Raw genomic sequence first — 9,653 nt, forward strand, 5'->3', positions numbered from 1 at the left:
TTTTACTCTTTCTGCTGTCTTCTTAAGAATGATTGACCAGAGGGTTGAAATATCATATGATTTCAGTCTTAAAATTTCAAGAAAAATATGGGAATGGCCATTTTTTCTATCTGGAAGTGAATCCATCAAAAGTCAGAAACCTCATCAATGTGACGACACCAAACAGGAAAATGCAGTTTCAAACCTTTTCATTGACCATTATCCATTTCACTCATTGTTTCATTTTTCTGTTTTGGTGACGTCACATTGATGACATTTCTGACTTTTGATGGATTCACTTTCCAGATAGAAAAAATGGCCATTCCCATATTTTTCTTGACATTTTAAGACTGAAATCATATGATATTTCATCCCTCTGGTCAATCTTTCTTAAGAAGATAGCATAATGAATAAAAAGGCGTAAATTAAAAATTCTGGGTCACACCCCTTGTTTTTTTTTTGAAATTTTGAAAAATGTCTTGGGAATGTAGAAAATGCATTAAAATGAGTATGGAAGTCATCCAAAATTATGAAACAATGAGTGAAATGGATAATGGTCAATGAAAAGGTTTGAAACTGCATTTTCCTGTTTGGTGTGGTCACATTGATGAGGTTTCTGACTTTTGATGGATTCACTTCCAGATAGAAAAAATGGCCATTCCCATATTTTTCTTGAAATTTTAAGACTGAAATCATATGATATTTCTACCCTCTGGTCAATCATTCTTAAGAAGATAGCGTAATGAATAAAAAGGCATAAATTAAACATTTTGGGTCTCACCCCTTGCACTTTTGAAAATATGGGAATGGCCATTTTTTCTATCTGGAAGTGAATCCATCAAAAGTCAGAAACCTCATCAATGTGACGACACCAAACAGGAAAATGCAGTTTCAAACCTTTTCATTGACCATTATCCATTTCACTCATTGTTTCATAATTTTGGATGACTTCCATACTCATTTTAATGCATTTTCTACATTCCCAAGACATTTTTCAAAATTTCAAAAAAAAAACAAGGGGTGTGACCCAGAATTTTTAATTTACGACTTTTTATTCATTATGCTATCTTCTTAAGAAAGATTGACCAGAGGGATGAAATATCATATGATTTCAGTCTTAAAATGTCAAGAAAAATATGGGAATGGCCATTTTTTCTATCTGGAAAGTGAATCCATCAAAAGTCAGAAATGTCATCAATGTGACGTCACCAAAACAGAAAAATGCAGTTTAAAACCTTTTCATTGACCATTATCTATTTCACTCATTGTTTCATCAGTTTGGATGGCTTTTGAGACCATTTTAAAGCCTATTCTGTCTTCCCAAGACACTTTTCAAAATTTCAAAAAAATACAAGGGGTGAGACCCAAACTTTTTAATTTATGCCTTTTTACTCTTTCTGCTGTCTTCTTAAGAATGATTGACCAGAGGGTTGAAATATCATATGATTTCAGTCTTAAAATTTTAAGAAATATATGGGAATGGCCATTTTTTCTATCTGGAAGTGAATCCATCAAAAGTCAGAAATGTCATCAATGTGACGTCACCAAAACAGGAAAATGCAGTTTAAAACCTTTTCATTGACCATTATCTATTTCACTCATTGTTTCATCAGTTTGGATGGCTTTTGAGACCATTTTAAAGCCTATTCTGTCTTCCCAAGACACTTTTCAAAATTTCAAAAAAATACAAGGGGTGAGACCCAAACTTTTTAATTTATGCCTTTTTACTCTTTCTGCTGTCTTCTTAAGAATGATTGACCAGAGGGTTGAAATATCATATGATTTCAGTCTTAAAATTTCAAGAAAAATATGGGAATGGCCATTTTTTCTATCTGGAAGTGAATCCATCAAAAGTCAGAAACCTCATCAATGTGACGACACCAAACAGGAAAATGCAGTTTCAAACCTTTTCATTGACCATTATCCATTTCACTCATTGTTTCATTTTTCTGTTTTGGTGACGTCACATTGATGACATTTCTGACTTTTGATGGATTCACTTTCCAGATAGAAAAAATGGCCATTCCCATATTTTTCTTGACATTTTAAGACTGAAATCATATGATATTTCATCCCTCTGGTCAATCTTTCTTAAGAAGATAGCATAATGAATAAAAAGGCGTAAATTAAAAATTCTGGGTCACACCCCTTGTTTTTTTTTTTAAATTTTGAAAAATGTCTTGGGAATGTAGAAAATGCATTAAAATGAGTATGGAAGTCATCCAAAATTATGAAACAATGAGTGAAATGGATAATGGTCAATGAAAAGGTTTGAAACTGCATTTTCCTGTTTGGTGTGGTCACATTGATGAGGTTTCTGACTTTTGATGGATTCACTTCCAGATAGAAAAAATGGCCATTCCCATATTTTTCTTGAAATTTTAAGACTGAAATCATATGATATTTCTACCCTCTGGTCAATCATTCTTAAGAAGATAGCGTAATGAATAAAAAGGCGTAAATTAAACATTTTGGGTCTCACCCCTTGCACTTTTGAAAATATGGGAATGGCCATTTTTTCTATCTGGAAGTGAATCCATCAAAAGTCAGAAACCTCATCAATGTGACGACACCAAACAGGAAAATGCAGTTTCAAACCTTTTCATTGACCATTATCCATTTCACTCATTGTTTCATAATTTTGGATGACTTCCATACTCATTTTAATGCATTTTCTACATTCCCAAGACATTTTTCAAAATTTAAAAAAAAAACAAGGGGTGTGACCCAGAATTTTTAATTTACGACTTTTTATTCATTATGCTATCTTCTTAAGAAAGATTGACCAGAGGGATGAAATATCATATGATTTCAGTCTTAAAATGTCAAGAAAAATATGGGAATGGCCATTTTTTCTATCTGGAAAGTGAATCCATCAAAAGTCAGAAATGTCATCAATGTGACGTCACCAAAACAGAAAAATGCAGTTTAAAACCTTTTCATTGACCATTATCTATTTCACTCATTGTTTCATCAGTTTGGATGGCTTTTGAGACCATTTTAAAGCCTATTCTGTCTTCCCAAGACACTTTTCAAAATTTCAAAAAAATACAAGGGGTGAGACCCAAACTTTTTAATTTATGCCTTTTTACTCTTTCTGCTGTCTTCTTAAGAATGATTGACCAGAGGGTTGAAATATCATATGATTTCAGTCTTAAAATTTTAAGAAATATATGGGAATGGCCATTTTTTCTATCTGGAAGTGAATCCATCAAAAGTCAGAAATGTCATCAATGTGACGTCACCAAAACAGAAAAATGCAGTTTAAAACCTTTTCATTGACCATTATCTATTTCACTCATTGTTTCATCAGTTTGGATGGCTTTTGAGACCATTTTAAAGCCTATTCTGTCTTCCCAAGACACTTTTCAAAATTTCAAAAAAATACAAGGGGTGAGACCCAAACTTTTTAATTTATGCCTTTTTACTCTTTCTGCTGTCTTCTTAAGAATGATTGACCAGAGGGATGAAATATCATATGATTTCAGTCTTAAAATTTTAAGAAATATATGGGAATGGCCATTTTTTTTATCTGGAAGTGAATCCATCAAAAGTCAGAAACGTCATCAATGTGACGTCACTAAAACAGGAAAATGCAGTTTAACACCTTTTCGGTGACCATTATCTATTTCCCTCATTGTTTCATCAGTTTGGAGGGCTTTTGAGACCCTTTTAAAGCCTATTCTATCTTCCCAAGACAGTTTTCAAAATTTCAAAAAAATGCAAGGGGTGAGACCTAAAATGTTTAATTTACGCCTTTTTATTCATTACGCTATCTTCTTAAGAATGATTGACCAGAGGGTAGAAATATCATATGATTTCAGTCTTAAAATTTCAAGAAAAATATGGGAATGGCCATTTTTTCTATCTGGAAGTGAATCCATCAAAAGTCAGAAACCTCATCAATGTGACGACACCAAACAGGAAAATGTAGTTTCAAACCTTTTCATTGACCATTATCCATTTCACTCATTGTTTCATAATTTTGGATGACTTCCATACTCATTTTAATGCATTTTCTACATTCTCAAGACATTTTTCAAAATTTCAGAAAAAAACAAGGGGTGTGACCCAGAATTTTTAATTTACGCCTTTTTATTCATTATGCTATCTTTTTAAGAAAGATTGACCAGAGGGATGAAATATCATATGATTTCAGTCTTAAAAGGTCAAGAAAAATATGGGAATGGCCATTTTTTCTATCTGGAAAGTGAATCCATCAAAAGTCAGAAATGTCATCAATGTAACGTCACCAAAACAGAAAAATGCAGTTTAAAACCTTTTCATTGACCATTACCTATTTCACTCATTGTTTCATCAGTTTGGATGGCTTTTGAGACCATTTTAAAGCCTATTCTGTCTTCCCAAGACACTTTTCAAAATTTCAAAAAAATACAAGGGGTGAGACCCAAACTTTTTAATTTATGCCTTTTTACTCTTTCTGCTGTCTTCTTAAGAATGATTGACCAGAGGGTTGAAATATCATATGATTTCAGTCTTAAAATTTCAAGAAAAATATGGGAATGGCCATTTTTTCTATCTGGAAGTGAATCCATCAAAAGTCAGAAACGTCATCAATGTGACGTCACCAAAACAGGAAAATGCAGTTTAACACCTTTTCGGTGACCATTATCTATTTCCCTCATTGTTTCATCAGTTTGGAGGGCCTTTGAGACCCTTTTAAAGCCTATTCTATCTACCAAGACAGTTTTCAAAATTTCAAAAAAATGCAAGGGGTGAGACCCAAAATGTTTAATTTACGCCTTTTTATTCATTACGCTATCTTCTTAAGAATGATTGACCAGAGGGTAGAAATATCATATGATTTCAGTCTTAAAATTTCAAGAAAAATATGGGAATGGCCATTTTTTCTATCTGGAAGTGAATCCATCAAAAGTCAGAAACCTCATCAATGTGACGACACCAAACAGGAAAATGTAGTTTCAAACCTTTTCATTGACCATTATCCATTTCACTCATTGTTTCATAATTTTGGATGACTTCCATACTCATTTTAATGCATTTTCTACATTCCCAAGACATTTTTCAAAATTTCAGAAAAAAACAAGGGGTGTGACCCAGAATTTTTAAATTACGCCTTTTTATTCATTATGCTATCTTCTTAAGAAAGATTGACCAGAGGGATGAAATATCATATGATTTCAGTCTTAAAATGTCAAGAAAAATATGGGAATGGCCATTTTTTCTATCTGGAAAGTGAATCCATCAAAAGTCAGAAATGTCATCAATGTGACGTCACCAAAACAGAAAAATGCAGTTTAAAACCTTTTCATTGACCATTACCTATTTCACTCATTGTTTCATCAGTTTGGATGGCTTTTGAGACCATTTTAAAGCCTATTCTGTCTTCCCAAGACACTTTTCAAAATTTCAAAAAAATACAAGGGGTGAGACCCAAACTTTTTAATTTATGCCTTTTTACTCTTTCTGCTGTCTTCTTAAGAATGATTGACCAGAGGGTTGAAATATCATATGATTTCAGTCTTAAAATTTCAAGAAAAATATGGGAATGGCCATTTTTTCTATCTGGAAGTGAATCCATCAAAAGTCAGAAACCTCATCAATGTGACGTCACCAAAACAGAAAAATGCAGTTTAAAACCTTTTCATTGACCATTATCTATTTCACTCATTGTTTCATCAGTTTGGATGGCTTTTGAGACCATTTTAAAGCCTATTCTGTCTTCCCAAGACACTTTTCAAAATTTCAAAAAAATACAAGGGGTGAGACCCAAACTTTTTAATTTATGCCTTTTTACTCTTTCTGCTGTCTTCTTAAGAATGATTGACCAGAGGGTTGAAATATCATATGATTTCAGTCTTAAAATTTCAAGAAAAATATGGGAATGGCCATTTTTTCTATCTGGAAGTGAATCCATCAAAAGTCAGAAACCTCATCAATGTGACGACACCAAACAGGAAAATGTAGTTTCAAACCTTTTCATTGACCATTATCCATTTCACTCATTGTTTCATAATTTTGGATGACTTCCATACTCATTTTAATGCATTTTCTACATTCCCAAGACATTTTTCAAAATTTCAGAAAAAAACAAGGGGTGTGACCCAGAATTTTTAAATTACGCCTTTTTATTCATTATGCTATCTTCTTAAGAAAGATTGACCAGAGGGATGAAATATCATATGATTTCAGTCTTAAAATGTCAAGAAAAATATGGGAATGGCCATTTTTTCTATCTGGAAAGTGAATCCATCAAAAGTCAGAAATGTCATCAATGTGACGTCACCAAAACAGAAAAATGCAGTTTAAAACCTTTTCATTGACCATTACCTATTTCACTCATTGTTTCATCAGTTTGGATGGCTTTTGAGACCATTTTAAAGCCTATTCTGTCTTCCCAAGACACTTTTCAAAATTTCAAAAAAATACAAGGGGTGAGACCCAAACTTTTTAATTTATGCCTTTTTACTCTTTCTGCTGTCTTCTTAAGAATGATTGACCAGAGGGTTGAAATATCATATGATTTCAGTCTTAAAATTTCAAGAAAAATATGGGAATGGCCATTTTTTCTATCTGGAAGTGAATCCATCAAAAGTCAGAAACCTCATCAATGTGACGTCACCAAAACAGAAAAATGCAGTTTAAAACCTTTTCATTGACCATTATCTATTTCACTCATTGTTTCATCAGTTTGGATGGCTTTTGAGACCATTTTAAAGCCTATTCTGTCTTCCCAAGACACTTTTCAAAATTTCAAAAAAATACAAGGGGTGAGACCCAAACTTTTTAATTTATGCCTTTTTACTCTTTCTGCTGTCTTCTTAAGAATGATTGACCAGAGGGTTGAAATATCATATGATTTCAGTCTTAAAATTTTAAGAAATATATGGGAATGGCCATTTTTTCTATCTGGAAGTGAATCCATCAAAAGTCAGAAATGTCATCAATGTGACGTCACCAAAACAGGAAAATGCAGTTTAAAACCTTTTCATTGACCATTATCTATTTCACTCATTGTTTCATCAGTTTGGATGGCTTTTGAGACCATTTTAAAGCCTATTCTGTCTTCCCAAGACACTTTTCAAAATTTCAAAAAAATACAAGGGGTGAGACCCAAACTTTTTAATTTATGCCTTTTTACTCTTTCTGCTGTCTTCTTAAGAATGATTGACCAGAGGGTTGAAATATCATGATTTCAGTCTTAAAATTTCAAGAAAAATATGGGAATGGCCATTTTTTCTATCTGGAAGTGAATCCATCAAAAGTCAGAAACCTCATCAATGTGACGACACCAAACAGGAAAATGCAGTTTCAAACCTTTTCATTGACCATTATCCATTTCACTCATTGTTTCATTTTTCTGTTTTGGTGACGTCACATTGATGACATTTCTGACTTTTGATGGATTCACTTTCCAGATAGAAAAAATGGCCATTCCCATATTTTTCTTGACATTTTAAGACTGAAATCATATGATATTTCATCCCTCTGGTCAATCTTTCTTAAGAAGATAGCATAATGAATAAAAAGGCGTAAATTAAAAATTCTGGGTCACACCCCTTGTTTTTTTTTTGAAATTTTGAAAAATGTCTTGGGAATGTAGAAAATGCATTAAAATGAGTATGGAAGTCATCCAAAATTATGAAACAATGAGTGAAATGGATAATGGTCAATGAAAAGGTTTGAAACTGCATTTTCCTGTTTGGTGTCGTCACATTGATGAGGTTTCTGACTTTTGATGGATTCACTTCCAGATAGAAAAAATGGCCATTCCCATATTTTTCTTGAAATTTTAAGACTGAAATCATATGATATTTCTACCCTCTGGTCAATCATTCTTAAGAAGATAGCGTAATGAATAAAAAGGCGTAAATTAAACATTTTGGGTCTCACCCCTTGCACTTTTGAAAATATGGGAATGGCCATTTTTTCTATCTGGAAGTGAATCCATCAAAAGTCAGAAACCTCATCAATGTGACGACACCAAACAGGAAAATGCAGTTTCAAACCTTTTCATTGACCATTATCCATTTCACTCATTGTTTCATAATTTTGGATGACTTCCATACTCATTTTAATGCATTTTCTACATTCCCAAGACATTTTTCAAAATTTCAAAAAAAAACAAGGGGTGTGACCCAGAATTTTTAATTTACGACTTTTTATTCATTATGCTATCTTCTTAAGAAAGATTGACCAGAGGGATGAAATATCATATGATTTCAGTCTTAAAATGTCAAGAAAAATATGGGAATGGCCATTTTTTCTATCTGGAAAGTGAATCCATCAAAAGTCAGAAATGTCATCAATGTGACGTCACCAAAACAGAAAAATGCAGTTTAAAACCTTTTCATTGACCATTATCTATTTCACTCATTGTTTCATCAGTTTGGATGGCTTTTGAGACCATTTTAAAGCCTATTCTGTCTTCCCAAGACACTTTTCAAAATTTCAAAAAAATACAAGGGGTGAGACCCAAACTTTTTAATTTATGCCTTTTTACTCTTTCTGCTGTCTTCTTAAGAATGATTGACCAGAGGGTTGAAATATCATATGATTTCAGTCTTAAAATTTTAAGAAATATATGGGAATGGCCATTTTTTCTATCTGGAAGTGAATCCATCAAAAGTCAGAAATGTCATCAATGTGACGTCACCAAAACAGGAAAATGCAGTTTAAAACCTTTTCATTGACCATTATCTATTTCACTCATTGTTTCATCAGTTTGGATGGCTTTTGAGACCATTTTAAAGCCTATTCTGTCTTCCCAAGACACTTTTCAAAATTTCAAAAAAATACAAGGGGTGAGACCCAAACTTTTTAATTTATGCCTTTTTACTCTTTCTGCTGTCTTCTTAAGAATGATTGACCAGAGGGTTGAAATATCATATGATTTCAGTCTTAAAATTTCAAGAAAAATATGGGAATGGCCATTTTTTCTATCTGGAAGTGAATCCATCAAAAGTCAGAAACCTCATCAATGTGACGACACCAAACAGGAAAATGCAGTTTCAAACCTTTTCATTGACCATTATCCATTTCACTCATTGTTTCATTTTTCTGTTTTGGTGACGTCACATTGATGACATTTCTGACTTTTGATGGATTCACTTTCCAGATAGAAAAAATGGCCATTCCCATATTTTTCTTGACATTTTAAGACTGAAATCATATGATATTTCATCCCTCTGGTCAATCTTTCTTAAGAAGATAGCATAATGAATAAAAAGGCGTAAATTAAAAATTCTGGGTCACACCCCTTTTTTTTTTTTGAAATTTTGAAAAATGTCTTGGGAATGTAGAAAATGCATTAAAATGAGTATGGAAGTCATCCAAAATTATGAAACAATGAGTGAAATGGATAATGGTCAATGAAAAGGTTTGAAACTGCATTTTCCTGTTTGGTGTGGTCACATTGATGAGGTTTCTGACTTTTGATGGATTCACTTCCAGATAGAAAAAATGGCCATTCCCATATTTTTCTTGAAATTTTAAGACTGAAATCATATGATATTTCTACCCTCTGGTCAATCATTCTTAAGAAGATAGCGTAATGAATAAAAAGGCGTAAATTAAACATTTTGGGTCTCACCCCTTGCACTTTTGAAAATATGGGAATGGCCATTTTTTCTATCTGGAAGTGAATCCATCAAAAGTCAGAAACCTCATCAATGTGACGACACCAAACAGGA

The sequence above is a fragment of the Lithobates pipiens genome, unplaced genomic scaffold (genome assembly GCF_037356315.1).
Source record: "Lithobates pipiens isolate NorthernLeopardFrog02 unplaced genomic scaffold, aLitPip1_a1.2 Scaffold_16, whole genome shotgun sequence".
Lineage (NCBI taxonomy): Eukaryota > Metazoa > Chordata > Amphibia > Anura > Ranidae > Lithobates > Lithobates pipiens.